General features: G+C 38.7%; 1 protein-coding gene across 9 annotated transcripts in view; it reads right to left on the reverse strand.

Moving 5' to 3' along the window:
* The window catches only part of MECOM (MDS1 and EVI1 complex locus), a 547,090-nt gene that overhangs the window by 64,020 nt on the left and 466,190 nt on the right, over window positions 1–16,880 (reverse strand). The window lies entirely within an intron of this gene.

Raw genomic sequence — 16,880 nt, forward strand, 5'->3', positions numbered from 1 at the left:
TGCATATAACCTGCCCAAATAGCATATTAAGGGCTTGGAGAGATTGACAATTATCTGGTAAGCTTTGCCATATTCTGTGATACCTTAATTAAAACACCATGAACGTCTAAAAGTGGAATTAAGCAGTTCGACAACTCAGGTTATTTTTAAACTTTTAACATTATAAATGTTGCTTTGGGGGATCAGTACTGTACCGTGATTAATAACTTTTTAATATATATGGTCAATTTTTATCAAAACATTTCAGAAACAGAACTGGGAGAAAGAATATAGGGAATGCGTGACAAATAAGAACCTACCGAATTTACCTTTAGCCAACCTTGGAAAATTTAGTAAAACCCACCGGTTAAATGGAAATAAATGCTTTTTATCACAAAACTCCATTCATAAAAACAAATGAACAAATCCAACTTCTCAGCTCAACAATGGAAAGTGAAGCAAAGTAAGCAAGTCCAGGGACCCTCGAGGGGGAGGGGTGGAGGGAAAGGCTATGGAAAGCGCGCTTATGTTAAACTTTATCAGCAAACGGGGACACCGCCAAGTCCCCTTTTTGTTTTCTCCAAGTGCAAACAGACGTGTAAATCTAGTAGATGTATATCTCCCCAAAATGCTGATTTAAAAACAAAAATAGTAACAAAAGGGAGGGATGTGGGAGAGAGAAAATGACAAGAGGTGGTGACTAATTCGTTTCGGTGGCCTGTTATCTGTGACATTGAACTGTTATTTCAGATAATGGCCATTGTTTGAGGGAAAATCGCACAGCAGTGGTAGGTAGGACAGGAAAAATCCTTTGTAAATAACCTAAAACCCGGTCAGATATTCCCATAGAGTTCGGCGCTTGAGAACCTTTAAGAGCCCCCGGTTTGCTGCCATTGATTTCCTGCCCTTCCTCAACTTGCCCATTGTCGGAGCCCTTTTTTTTTTTTTTTTTTTTTAATTTAGCCATAAATTGGACCGGCTCAAGCTATGAGCTGTTCTATTTTCTTCCTGTCAGGATGAGGGATTTGTTTTATGATGCATTGTGTATTAAATACAAGTAATCTGGGGAACCGATTGCTTCAGACAGTGCGGCCTGATCAGGGGGTCTGAGAGCTCAGCGCCCCAATCCCCCACCCCGGCCCCGCGGCCCCCGCCTCCTTGCCCTTTACAAAGCAGCTCTGAAAAGGAGGAAACGTCGGTGGATAAACAAAAGGTCGGGTAGAATCAGTGGAAGGTCCTGGCTAAATTAGGATTTCGTGGAAAGGGCCTCCGAATTTTTTTCCCTTATATTGGGTTTGGGTGGGGGAGGCGGGGCGACTTTTAAAGGTCTGGGTACTTGCAGATGCGGCAGGAGGCCGGTAGATGGCGTTGCGCCCCGAATTAAGGCGCTGAGACTGCGGCTTCGGCTCCAACCGCCCAGGTGAACCGGCTACCGCCCGCCCGGCGCGAGCCGCCGGCTTTGCCCTGCGCCTAGCGCGTGGGCCCGCCGGCGTTTCCCGGGCTCCTGGCCGAGTGCACCCCGCAGTCCAGACAACGCAGACACCGGCCTGAGCAACGGCTCGCTCTACGTAAGACATTCTCTTCTCCAAACAGGGCCAAAAGAGTAAACGCCCTCTCTCTGAAACCTTGAAAGATTTATCTAGAGAGATGGGGGATTATTTAGCCTCGTCATTATTATTTTATTAATATCGTCATCAGTCTTGCTCTCTACTGAATAACTTGTGAGAAAGGCTAGAGGAAATCATTAGAAGGACCCGGGCAAACACTAAATATTAATCTCTCTCCCTAGCTCTCCCTCTCCGCCCCCTCTCTTGTTTGATTCTACAATAACTTCGTGTAAAGACAGAGTCCCCTCACTTTTTCCGGACGACACAGCTGGAAGTTTAAAAGTAGGGTCCTGAAATCCCTGGGTCGTGAGATGGGCCTCATTTCTCATGGAAGGAGCCTCTTGCTGTTAAAAGAACCTCTTAGGAGAAGACCCTGACCCACCTCCTCCCACCAAAAGTGAAACAGAAGAGGAGACAGAGGGCTGGAGAAGACTGCTGCAAGGGGCTTGTTTTTTCTCCCTGGTTAACTTGCTTTCCATCAGGAGGTTTCTAAAACAATAAATAAATACAAGGAGCCAAATACCACCACCAATTCCCTTTATTCCTTGGGATTTCTGGTGAAATCTGTTTACAGTAGTTCCTGGTTACAAATTAATCTGCAAAAGCCGCTGTCTGCTCAGCAGTAATCAGTAACATGCGTGTTCTGCAGTGTTTAGCGCTGCCCTTGAAATGGGCTATTAAAAATAATGGTTTTACTATAATCTCAAACCAACTTTAATTTGCAAACATGTATCAAGGCAAATGATCTAAATATTAAGGGAATGGAGTGGAAGAATGTACTAGATAGAACAAATGGATAGCTCTGAGGAAAGCAGAAAATAGAGTGATTCATCAGCAGAGTTTAAAAAGAGAATCATACTTTTAAAACATTTTTTTTCCCCAGAAGGAATTAAAATATTGTTTTTTTTCTGTCTCATTCTGTTAATTGTTGTTTACCAGGAAAAAGGTACTGGAAAATATGAGGTTCAAGTGTGAGTTGATAGATTTTTCTGGGAGCTGTAAAGATCCCCCTTTGGCTGATGGCAGGGCTGAGGTGGGAGAGGTTAATGTGTTTTCTTCCTGGTTTGAAAAGGGCATAAACCCTCCTCAGGCCCCTTCCTTCCTCCCCCATCTGCGTGGATTGCAGAATCTTTAAAACGCTCAAAGATTTCCAATAAGGCCACTGACTCTGCCTTCATTGTGTAACTGTTTATTTAAAATAAGTCAATATATTAGTTAAAGCAGTAAGAAGTTAGTGCTCCAGTATTCAAGTGATTCCCACAAGACTGTAAGCTGATGCCTCTTTTAAGCCTTAAACTTCATGGTTGTCCCAGAAGTAAAAGTTCTGCTAATGGAGACCCTATGGGCATGGTACATTCCAGCACATCATTAAAGGAAAGAAAAGCAGTCCAGCCAAAGCCAGATGAAATAACTGCACTGTCCACTTTTAATAGGCTTCCTGTGGACAAACAGCCCTGTAACACTCTGCAGAGGACAATATTTAAAAACAAGACAACTTGCTGGCAGTTTTCAATACCATAAAGTTAATAAAGTATGTTCCCATTCACCCTGACATTATGTTTTTAGTTTATAGAGGAAGGCACTTTATAACCTCAGCCTAAGTAGAGTTCCCTTAATTCCACAGCTTTGGGTTTCTTGAAGTGGCTAAATATACACTGAAGTTCAAGCTTGACATTTTTGTTTTAACACTTTTTTTTTTTGTAGCTTTTCAAGAACGTACAAGTGCATTTTTAAATTTCCAAGGTGCAGTTTCATTCATGGAGATCCTGTTAAATCTTGTTTCATACAGTTCACATCAAGAAGCATGAAATAATCTGAGAAATTGACATTTGGCCGAACAATAACTGCCTGCTAATTAAATTAGCTTCATGTATAGATATTGATGTGTGTTTAAGAAGAAAATCAATGCTTCCTTTTCCACATGGGAATAGGATTTTGTAAAATTTGACTTAACTGAGACAAAGATAAGAAAAATACATGTCTTTAGGATTCAAGAGACTCCCCACTGATTCTCATATAAATATTTTTCCCAATACAGAAACTCCAATTTGTCTCTACTATCTTTCCCTCCAAATTCTTGACCACCTACAAGTTCTTCTCCCAAATCCTTTTACCTAAAGAGTAAGCTTTGTAATGAAGCATAACATCTAGCAAGAGAAACTAGATCAGAAAGCCATGGACTCAAAGGTAATATTTTGTTTAATTTTAGTTTATATGTTTTAATCAGGGAAGTATCTCACAAGATGGGCCTCCTAAATTTGAAGGTGAATTCTGTGGTCCTGGGTAGGTAGACCCCAACAAAACAGTCTAGAACAATAAATTTACAAACAAAAAGGTTTCTGAATGTCTATAATCACCAACAAATATCATCCCTGATCAGGAAAGATATTTCTGGTCTCACTTGATGGACTTTTTTTTTTTTTTTAAATCTATGGGTGTGGGGGAAGAAACTGTTGGGAAAAAAAAAAAAAAGAAAGAAAGAAAGAAAAGAAAAAAGGAAATTAAAGGTAAAAAAAAAAAATGTAAATAAAAAATTTCCCTTGGTCTGGAAATGGGCCCTACTGAAAGCATGTTAATCTCCACCTCAGTAATTTGGTTCTCCAGGAGAAGACAGAAGCCCTGCTGCTGTGCCCTGCACTTCATAAATCACATCTTTATGTGGACAAGGTCAGGGCACCTAACAGCTCAGACATGGGCCTTTGCAGTGGCTCGAGGATTCAGGCATGTTTACTCTCCCGCTTGGCTCTCCGAGGAGTAGTCCAGCACGCTTCTAATTACTTTTGATTATTTTCATTTGCTGGGGTCAGTCTGGCTTGCCAGGACTGCTGGAGGGTTGATTTCCTACAAATCTTGATGTCTTTGTAGGACGGCACTGTGTGCGTTCAGAATTAGCACCCCGTTATTGTCCCTACAGCATGGGATCCTTCATAACAGATACTGTGATATAAAAGTTTCCCCAGTGAATACTTCTTATTTTATTAATTAACTACACGGGCATTATCACCTATCTGATCTTTAAAAGAAAAAAAGTTGCAGATGACTTGCTTACCAGTTGAGTGTTTTTTAGTATATCTGGCCAGAAGGAAAGAGAATTTTTTTCTTTCTTTCTTTTCTTTTCTTTTTTTTTTTTTTTTTGCTTTGACTTTAAATATATTTAGTAATGACTAGTAGCTCTTTGGAAACTAAGATGAAATACTTTGCTGAGACAACAGCTCTAGTGAATAAATTACTATAGTCAGAGATTTATTTCCTAAACTCCAATTAAGACTGCCATATTTAAAATATTTTTTGTTGGGCTATTTTGATGTATTTCAGGCCTAAGCTATTACGTTGAGTGGTTATGTTGTGTGTAAAGCACAACAACAAAAAATTTATACTAAGTTTAAATGAAAACAGTTATAAAAATTTGAATAAAATATAGTAAAATTTTGGTAGAGAGAGAGAAACAAAACACCATTATTTTTCTCTTCTTTATCCGCCCAAAAAAAGAAATGGTTAATGATCTGATGTGTATACATTGAAATATGCCTTAAAAATGATGAACAAATAAACATTCACAAAAACTGAAAAACAGATATTCACCAAGGAACATATAACACATCAATCTGGTTGTTTGGAAAATAAGCATTGTAGATCACTGAGCAAAAAATTACTATTATATTTTCTTTTTATAGACAATAACTTGGATCATGATTATAATTAGTCTCAAAAAGCCAAACCCTCATTCTTCCTAACTTTAGCTCAAAGAATGAAATGCTCTTAGCCTTAAGCTCTTTTAAGAATTTACTTCTTTTAATTATTTTATTAATTTTAATTCAATCTTTCAAGACATTATTCAATAACTTTAGGGTCAGCTTCTTCCCTGAGGCTATAAGAACACCATTCCAATGTGCTTTTAAGACTCACAATTATGTGGGGAAAGCGAGTTGGGAGACATTTGTCTATTCCTTTCTCCACTCATAGCTATGTGTCTGTAGGTAAGTCACTTAACCTTTGAGTTGGTTTCCATGAAAGTTTCATAATATCAGCCCAACAGGAGTGTTGGGAAAATAAACTGGGTAATGTGAGTGTGGACTACTCTGAGTTCATGGGAACAAGTCGAAATACTGTACATTTTGCAGTATTGGTATTGGGATACTGGGTTGGAATAGACTTACATACACATGCAGTAAGGAAGACAGTCTAGTCTGTATTTTGAGGAATGGCAAAATATAAGTATTTTTCTATCCTCTTTCTTCCATTTCAATGCCAGTTGCCCTAATCCTTACCCTGACCTACGGAACAGAAGAATTTGAAGAAAAATGTTTTTCCTCTCTCAAGCTGTGGTACCTCCAAAGATGTCTGTCTCTGTCTGGCTTGCAGCTGAGTTCGTTCTCCACCTCCACCCCCCAACCCCCTCCACACACACACACACCCCCCCCCCGGCTTCCCCACTGTATTCTCTGTCAATCAGTGAGAGAGCTCTGAGGCAGACAGAAAATGCCACTGAGATTCAAGATCCCTAAAGACCAGGTTAGGCAGCCACGTACACATGTACACACACCCAAACACACACACATCTAGATTAGTCTTAGGTCAACGTTTATTACCAAGGCCAGGAAATTTATTCTCTCCTGTGTCCTCTGGTGGGTTCTGAGTGCCAGAATAGCAAAAATTGGGTCTATCTTATTTGCATCTATTGCCCAGAGCCTAACTCAACACTAGGCATACAGTAGGTATTCAGTAGATGTTTGCTGAAAAAATATACCAGGACCTTTCTTGATTTTCATTCTCACCTAGCTTGGAAGCCCAGCTTGAATGCCTGTGAGCTCTTGTCTGAATTACTGCAATGACCTACTAAAAGATCGTCTGACCACAGCTTATCTTCCCACCAGTTTATGCTAAATGCTGTTCATCTTCCCAAGTATCAGCTATTAATCACTTCCCTGGGTTTCAGTTGTCTACTGCAGTATAAACTCATCTCATTTTTGAAAATTACATAACACCATAAATGAAAATCACTTAGAATCATGCATGGTGCCTAGCATATGGTCAACAGAAATAGTTATTATTATTGATATTACTGAAATAATTGTTATTATAATCATTACCTTTCTCAGCCTACAAGTCATTTTGCTTTGATTGTCTTGGATAATATCTTATCTGCCCAAAGACCCCTCCATTTTATGCCCTGTGATTCCCACCAACCAAGATTGACCTTTTCATCATTCACCCCAAATCATCTGTGCTTCCCTCGTGGTTTATATCCAGTTCTATCTTACCTTACAGTAGTATCTATAATGTTCCTCAGTGTTCATTATTAAAATAATCAAAAACCCTCCTGAAGGGTCATTGTAAGATTCATCAAGATGGAATCAAGTTTTATTCATACTGACATCTTCAGCAGCTTCTTTTCATAATGGGCTGAAACCACCTCTGAACTTTCCTTGCAAGTGTGAATTAAGCATAGCTAGATGTATGAGGAATTGCTACATTTACTATCCAAGACAACTGGACTACTTAACATTGTTCCCCATGGGAATCAATTGATGAACTGATAAGTCTTTTTCAGGGAATTTTAAGATAGAAATTCCTACCACTGCTACTTTACCTACTTCATTGCTCCCCATCACTCAAATGTCTGTTTCTGTACCATCTGCCCTTTACCTGAGTGCCAACCTGGGCAACATCTTGGATTCTTTCCTTTCCCTTAACCCCAGTAAATAGTCATTGGCTTGGTCAGTCTGTTCAGTTGTTTCCATGGGCCCTTCACCTTCCCACTGGCACTGGCCTGCTGGAGGCCTTGGTCATTGTAGGCCTGAATTTTGTGACATCATTATACCAAAAATACGCCTTCCTGCAATAATGAAGTTATAAAAATGTCCTACCTTTAAAAACAAAAAAGGCAGAAAACAAAGAAAAAACATGCTAATAAAGATTCCGATGGACCCTATTCTGCTAGAGAATAAAGACCCTAATCCCAAGTACAATTTCCTCTCTAATTTGGTGTCAAATTTATCTTTCTAGGTCCATTTCCTAATTCTTCCCTCTAAACAAATCTTCAGCTCTGGTTAAAGCTAAGGATGTAAGCAGAAGCATTTGGTCCTTTAACTGTGTTCATGTGGGCTCTTCATGTTTCTTTGATAGTCACAGTATTCAGGAGATGAAACAATAGCAATAATAATTCTATTTGTCAAGCTCATACACAGCACTCTAGACACCCTTCCTTGAAATTCTTACAGTACTCATTATTAAAATCAATCACTGGTCAGTCCTCATATTTAGGGTCATTGGGAATATTTTTGTTATTTGCCAACCTACCTATAGGCTGTTTAATGGCAAGAAACACCCGACACACCAGCATTTTCTATTCAGTGACTGTAACAGGTATTCCCTGGAAATGTGTTCTATGGTTAAATAAGGTGATAACTCCCATTGGGGCTTCACAATGAACATCAACATGGTAAATGCTCTAAGACTCTAAAAGCTTCAGTAAAGAAACCTTTTGACTTGTTTAATGGGGCATCAACAAAAATATTTAAACATGAATGGAAAGCCCCTTGCCCTTTCCACTGGGACATGTAAGGGAAATAATTTTATGTTACTTTGCATCCGTTTCAGAAAAGCATAAATGTATTCTTCTAAATATTTTTTCTATCTGTTGACTTTTTTTAACTCTTGATCAAAAATGTTACTTCAAAATTTTAATAGAGGAATAGACACAAAAACCAAGGCTCAACTTTTCATTCAAATTGAAAGCATCTGAAAAGTCTATCAAGCTCACAAGAGAAGTAGGTTATCAGTAAACTCTAGCCAATTGATCCTCGCCCTGTGAACTGCTCTAATTGTATTTGAGAGTATGGTACGGAGAGCCTTCCAAAGGAATGTGTGTAATCTCATTTTGAAATCAACCCACTCTTTCCTACCCTCTTCCATTACAAGCTCTCCTCAAGCATAGATTTTACCATGGGCATATTTACACACAATGTTTTACATTATTTAGGCTTTCCTTAATAAGATTTGGCATTATCTAGATCTGTACTTCCCCAGGAGGGGGAAACAAAAAAAGCAGCAAGTCAATCTCAGACTAAGAATCCCTGAATTAAATGTTTAAGAATTTGCCTTTTTTCTAGTTTTTGATATTGGATTCATGTGTTGTGCCTGCAGATGGCTGCTTAGCCACTAAACTAAGTGGACATTAAATCAGATGGCATACAAAATTACAGGAATTTGATCTTTAGATAAACCACAAACCTTGATGAACTAACGTTGTTCCAGATGAATTAACTCATCATCCTGAGGAACAGAACATTTCACAGGAGTGACCACACAATCTTCTTTGTAAAGAACGCTAATGACTATGATTAGTTTGTCATCTATTGGAAATGCTTGCTTTCTAACTAGAGAGGCATACACTGAACAGGGAGTTCTGGCCCGAGAATTAACACTCCACTCCAAAGCTTTGACAGTATGTGCTGATTTTATGACATGTTTGTTACAGATTAAGAAAAAATAGGCTAATTTCTTATCAATGATTTAGTGAAAGATTTGTCTTTTCTCTATGTTGGAAATTCTAAAATTCCATTTTATTACATCAATGGCCATAGCCAGACACTTTAACAATAAAAAAAATTAAAAGAGCCAGGAAAGTGTGTTGGGCTTACAATTCATTGAATGGGTATCACATCTCTTTTGAAACATATCAAGGGTAAAATGTCAAAATATTCCAACAGTTGGTTAAAGTACCAATAAAATCCCAGTATCAGTATGAATATACGGACATTGATTTCAGCCATGGTTTTAAAAATACCTTCTGTAAATTTTGTTGAGTCAATCTTCAGCATCAAATAAAATCCTAATATAGCCTATCTATAAACTCCATAATTAAGTACTAGTCAACTTCCAAGATGCAGATTCTCAAAGGTATTTGTGTTTTGATATGTAGTTCTTGGCTGGAAAACAAATCCAGGCTTGCTAATGCAGTGCCATACAACTAGAATGGAGAATGCCAGAAGGGATGTGAATGGAAATACTTAAAGAGGAAAGAAAAGTATGCACTGATTCACACATAATTTCTATCCCCATATGATATGGACTACAAATTTACAAATAAAACATGGAACCCAGTCATAAGATGGAGAAAATTGAAATTATGAGCCTAGGAAGGTAAGATTGAAATGACTACAGATTTTAAATTTTAAACTCATGCTTTTGTGTAATACCACATTGCATCTTATACACGTTTATATTTCTCCTCCCCACTTCCACTCTTAGAAGAAGCTAACAAAGTTTGTATGTCCTCAAAAAAATGGGTAGATGAACCAAATTGAAATGATTTACTAAATACTCTGGCTATGTAATGTGTTTGTATTAATTTTGTGGGTTTTGTTGTTTCTGCAGAAAGTATCATAATAAATGTGTATCATTTCCTATGCCTATCTCCTTGGTAGTCAATTCTGAACTATTTCAGGAAAGTCATTTGAAGTCTTTACAAAATATATTTTGCTTAATTTTAATCTTGGAAATTACCGTGATGTTGTAACATATACATATTCAAGTTGCTGATGTTCAACTACTGTGAAGAGAAAGAAAGGGAAGAGGAAGAGAAAGAAGAAGGGGTTTTGAGACAGAGAGAGAGAGAAAGACTGAATGATCTTTTATCCAGAAAAGAGAATGAGGTAGAGACATGAATCATCTGTTCTCCCAATAGGAATCAGGCATCAAATGCCTTTTGTGATGAATATCTTGTTGTGTTGAGTGTGTAACTCTCACATTTAGAGATATGCACCTCTCACACCATGCAGCATCTGAGTGCAAATACTATACATCACTCTCTCTGACATTCAACCAAAGCCAAGGTGACTCACATCAACACTGGTGGTTTAAGGGCCAAGCAAGGGAAATTTGGATTACACCTGATTTCCAATTACCTGCTTACTGCAGAATGTAAGCCCTCAATAAAATGTAAACTGATTGAATATGGTTTAGGTTTTAAAAAATATTTCATAGCAGTGACAAAATAAGTAATCAAGACAAATAAATGAAGGCAACATTTCTTTCCAAATTCTTCCCTGTCCCACCAAATTTTGCTTAATGTTGTCCAGGTGATGTGGTGGGATCCTGCAGGATTCACATGACCCAACTCTCAAATCACTCATACCCAGGATGTGTTGTCAACAGTCTGTTTTTGCAAATAACCTGCCTCTTATATCCTTCAGTAGGGAAGGTGATGGACTGAATGCGGTAAGCTGCCAGAATGAAACAAGAAGATCTTCTTCCCAGGTCTCTCCCTCCCTGCAAACATGAGCTCACTCAGGCTCGTGAGCCCTCAGTCTCATCTACAGTTTCCAACTACGCTGTAGCACTCTGATGTGGGAGGTTGCGATGGACTCTTCATCTAGGTATATGATACTGAGACAGTTGCTTAAATTTCTTGATGCAGTCTTTAAAATGATAATAATGGCCCCTATATCATAGGTTATCAGGATTAAACTGGAGATAATGTATATAAAGAACTTAGTATATTGGGGCACCTGGGTGGCATAGTCACTTGGGCATCTGACTCTTGCTTTCGGCTCAGGTCTGATCTCAGGGTCGTGAGACTGAGCCCCACGTTGGGCTCCATGCTTAGTGCAGAGTTGGCTTAGGTTTCTCTCTCCCTCTCCCTCTCCCTCCTCCTCTCCTCTCCCACACACCTTCTCCTGGCTCACGCTCTTGCTCTCTCTCTCAAATAAATAAATAAAATCTTAAAAAATTACTTAGCATAATGCCTGGTGCATAGCAGAGACTCATAAGGAGGAAAGACAGTGTAGTGATTAAAACTGCAGACTAGAGTGGGACAGCCTGGATTTAAATCACAGCTTCACTAGTGGCAGGGTGGTGGGAGGTTGGGGTACCAGGTGGTGGGTATTATAGAGGGCACGGCTTGCATGGAGCACTGGGTGTGGTGAAAAAATAATGAATACTGTTTTTCTGAAAATAAATAAATTGGAAAAAAAACACAAATAAATAAATAAATAAATAAATAAATTTTAAAAATCACAGCTTCACTATATGCTAGGCAAGTGACATGTGCCTCAGCTTCCTCATCTGTAAATGAAGATAATGATAGTATCTCATAGGGCTATTGAGATGATGAAATAAAATAATCCACACATAGCACTTAGGTCAGCACATAGCATGTAAGCACCTCATAAACATTAGCTATCATTAAAAGGAGTCCTAACTATAAAATAGTTATCCTCTATATAAATGTCTTCTATGGTTTATTCTTCTCAGACATCCTCACATTCGAAGACAAACGTTTTTTCTCCTAATTTATTTTTTGCCACTCAGGTAGAGGTTGTTTCAGAGAAACAGAAATGGAAACAGAGAGCACCAGAGAATAACCAAAAGAAGCAATACAAATAAACACTCATTATGGTCCCTAACATTAAATTAAGCTTCCCAATGCTAGTGAGGAGAAGTATTTCCTAAGATAAGAGTGTCTTGGAGATAGGTGAAAGAAAGCACATCAAGAGAAACAGGAGTCTTCATGATTCTACTGGAAGTCACACATGTTTTTACAGTAAACCTTGAACAGAAATGTTTGAATTACAGTTCAGTCGTAAGTTGAGCTAAGCTACTGAACAAAACAATTCTTCAAAATGTGGGGGAAATGAGACATGAAGCATTGGAGGGAAAGGAAAGAAGATACGCAGAGTGAGACGCTGGTGTGAAATGCAGAGCATCAGAGTTGAAGGAGTGCCGTCTGCGGCATAAAAATCTGTTCTGTTGGCTGGGGCCACAAATGTGAGAGAGTGGCCATCGGAAATGTATCTCCAAAGCTGGTCAGATCTTCAGATGACCGCAGCTACCATCTTCACTGCAACCTGATGAGACCTTGGGCCAGAACCACCCAGCTAGCTAAGCGGCTTCTGATGTCCTTAGGAACTGAGGATACTTAGGAACAATAGGAACTGAAAATCATGACTGTTTAGTATTGTTTTGAGCCACGAAGTTTGGGAGTAACTTATTATGCAGCAGTAGGTACAAAATACAGCAGCCAAAGCTCTTTGGTGGATATGGAGAATTCAGTGGCCTGACCTTCAGTCATCAGGGCATTAAGGCCTGTGAAGGAGCACCCCCAGCCCGCACTTGGCCCCGTGGGCTGTAGCTCCAAAGGGACGCTTTCACACTCTCATCTAACAATACCCACTTCCATTTCTGCTCATGAACTGTTGCTCAATATCCTCATTAGGACTCCCTAGAAGCCATAAAATTAAGAAGCATTAGTGACTAAGACTTGATAAGGCCTAATTATGGAATGCTTTCCAAAGACTATTGGACTTTACGCTATATGGGATTGAAAACAGAAAAAGGCAGTCAGGACAAGTTTCAGAAAGGTGACATTATGGCAAGATTTCGGAAAGTTTTGTGTTCTGTCTCCAGAGCCATCACACAGGGCATCATGGTTTGGGAACATGTACCAAACGAGGGTTAGCTGCTTTGCAAATTCAGACTGATTTTTGTTGTCTTTATAAAAGGACTAAGATGTTGATCTTTGAGCAAAGAAGTGTCTTGCTAAGCTGTTTCCCAGGAGTTGCCCCCAGTTCCAGCCCAAAGCTAGGAGAAAGGCAATACAAACATATCAATATCAAATGCATCAATGAAAAAGAACACTAGCAATTTCTTTCTCTCCCCTTCCGCCCTCCTCATGGACTAGGACCTTGCCCCTTGCCTGAGGTAGCAGGACCTCTCCTAGGAGCTACAACCACTTCTGATAAAGTGGCTGCTGGCTACCATTCCCAGAGGCTCCCAGAGAGATTGCCAGGTTTGCCTAAGTACCAAGCAAACTATATCAGACGGGACACAAAGCATAGTAGGGATACCCATTATCCTTTCCAAGGGATATACTTTCCACTTAAATTAATTAAGTCACTGAGATTACAAAACCATGAAAGGGCATGACAAGTAAAATTATTACCATAATAAAACTGAGAAAGGAGAAGCAGATATTAGAGAACTTGCCTGAGGTCCCAGTGCTAGTAAGTGCTGGGCCTGTGGCTAGAAAACAGAACTTTTTGATTCTTAGCAAATGCTTTTCCCATAGGGCTAGTGATTCTCCACCTATCTCAGCAAAGAGGCTGGATTTATATATATGTATATTTTTATTTTTTCTCTTCCAGAAAATCTGATAATTTTATTTATCACTCCACTTCACTTTGATATTTCCTTTGTGGTTTTCATTTTTAAACATTTTCTTTGAAGTTTTTCAAATTACAAAAATAATATATGTTTGTTTTGCCAATCAAATAACACAACACAAAGGTGTTTCACTCTCAGAGGCAATCAATATTCAGCCCAGTTTGTTTTTCTCGTGGTATTCTTTGCTCACACAAAACAAAGAAATATATATATTTCTATATTCTATAAAAGTTTCTATATTTGTTTTTACCAAAATAGAGTTATATTGTACATAGCAGTCTACAACTTCCTTTTTTGAAAGTGGGAATGGATCATAATCTCTAAGTTAGGAAGTCTATGTCTAATTTTTTTTATAATTTTTTTTTTTTTTAAGATTTTATTTGACAGGCAGAGATCACAAGAAGGCAGAGAGGCCAGTGGAGAGAGAGGAGGAAGCAGGCTCCCTGCCGAGCAGAGAGCCTGATGCGGTGCTCCATCCCAGGACCCTGGGATCATGACCTGAGCCGAAGGCAGAGGCTTTAACCCACTGAGCCACCCAGGTGCCCCAGTCTATGTCTAATTTGAAGTTCTTTTTCTAATTACTGTATGCATACAAAAGACCACATGTACACACACACACACATTTTGCATGAACTCTTGGGTTACAGAATAACTCTGGAATGTCTCCTCTATCACAAACCATGCTCTCCAATGCCTTGGCTCTTGATTCACAGTTGAAAATAACCAAGCTAAATATGCTGCAGGGTAAGGTTTAGAAACCAAAGGAAATAAAAAATTAATATAAACCACTGTCCCTGCTGTTCAGGCCCATGCAATCTATCTAGAGAGACAAGACTAAGCTACTTGAAAGAACAGCAAATAGCACAAGATTGTAAGTCATTAAGTACTAAATTATGTGGCTCAAATGATAAGTGCTACAGAGATTCAGACAGGAGAGAGATGTGTGAAGGCTGGCATGCGAGAGAAGCTTTACGGGACAAGTGAGTCTTGTACTCATTCAAAGTCTGGCCGAAAGTGGAAAAGAGTATTTCTGGGGATTTTACTATGTGCCAGACATAAGCTAAATGTATTTTTAATGTTTGCTTCATTGCTTTGATAAAACCCAGAATCTCTATTGTTCCTCAGGTGTATAAAATCATCCCTATACATTTTAAAAATATGATTATAGTATCTTAGGTATGTGTATACTCATGTGTGTGCTTTAAGCAAAGATTAATTTTCTTGATGGATTCAAATGTACCAGGCAGATTTATGTTCAGTGCTGGGTGAATCTGTTAACATGAATTAGAGGAACATTGAAAAATAATTGTTCTGGTAAAAATCTAAAAGCAATAGATGATTCATGAAATTTCTAGGGTAATTTTTTATTAACCTAAAAATAACTGATAACAGACTTAAAAGAACATATCCAGGTATAATGCTTTGTAGGTAAGCTAGACATATCTGATTTCAGAGAATGGGGTTTTCCATATTCTTGAACAATGAAAGACGCAGTCTATGTCATAGTCAACCTATTTGCAATAGTAATTATAACAATAACAAAAATCATAAAACACTTCCAAATTTTAAGCATAATGCCTAAATGCATATGCTCATTGCTGGTGTGTGTGTGTGTGTGTGTGTGTGTGTGTGTGTGTTGTGACCCCTTTAAAATCAACCCATGGATTTAACTTTTTTGTAAATTGTTTGTTTTTTATTATAAATCTTTTTTTAAGACTAACTGATTTATTAGAGAAGAGAGAGAAGAGGAAAAAGGGCAGACGGAGAGAACCTTTCTTTTTTTTTTTTTTTTTTTAAAAGATTTTATTTATTTATTTGACAGGGAGAAATCACAAGTAGATGGAGAGGCAGGTAGAGAGAGAGAGGGAAGCAGGCTCCCTGCTGAGCAGGGAACCCGATGCGGGACTCGATCCCAGGACCCCGAGATCATGACCTGAGCCGAAGGCAGCAGCTTAACCCACTGAGCCACCCAGGCGCCCTTTCAAGCAGATTCCCTGCTGAATGCGGAGCCCCACACAGGGCTCAATCTCAGGACCCTAAGATGGTGATCCGCACCAACACCAAGAGTTGGATGCTCAACTGACTGAGCCACCCAGGCCCCCAATATCCATCATTTCTTTTAAAGCAGGTGTCTTTAAATATTTTTATTTTTCTGACATCAGTCAGTCTGTTAATTTTACTCATTTATTCATTCATTCTGGGAAGAAATCAGACATGATCTTTGCCGAATTCTCATCTTTAAACCTCCAATGGCAACAATGTGACAAATGAACTGGGATGCAGCAAGTGGATTCCAGGTGGCCAATTAGCAAGCAACTGAAGTCTCAGAAGCAAGAGATAATGATAAGATGATGAGACATATAATAATCATAATACAATCATGTATTAAGTCCCTCTTCTATGTCGAATGCTTATTATGCATCATTTCATTTAATAACTAACAGGCTATAAGAGATTATTACCCTTGTTTTATAGATGACAAAACTGAACTCAGTAAGATTGAGTAAATTACTTGCCCTAAGTCACACAACTGTTAAGTATTAAAGATGGGAATCAAACCCTGATCAATAATGACTGAATATATCTGCTATAACCTTTTCCCCAGACTGCACTACCTCAGACATAAAGACCAGAAAGATTGGTCTCCTAATTTGCCAAAGAAGTCATCTGTCTGATATTAGGAGTTGAAATTCAGGGTCACTCCGAGCCAACCACTGACTGACGGGGAGCCTAAGGGATGCTAACCTCGGTTTAACAAAGCATATTAGATAAATGAAGAAAGAGCCCACAAGGGGCATTTTCGAGACCACTATAAACTCTGGAGACATCAGTGAATCTATAGAGCATATAAGTAACTAATGCAGCCATTCTGCAAATGTGAACACAGAGGCCAGAGAAGGGACATAATGTTCCTAAGACTCAATCATAATCACAGTAAGGACAAATTTGTACCAATGCTTGGTTATGGCATCATCCCATTTTTTTCAGTTACTCTCTCATTTTGATGAACATACTTTAACTGTAGCCCATTAGGAAAAAACACATGAAAAAGAAATTCAGTACTTGAGACAGAGAGGCACTTCTTAGAAGTAAAATTTTAATCCACAAAGGTTCTCAAAAGTGACCTCA

This window comes from Neovison vison, chromosome 6, assembly GCF_020171115.1.
Source record: "Neovison vison isolate M4711 chromosome 6, ASM_NN_V1, whole genome shotgun sequence".
NCBI lineage: Eukaryota > Metazoa > Chordata > Mammalia > Carnivora > Mustelidae > Neogale > Neogale vison.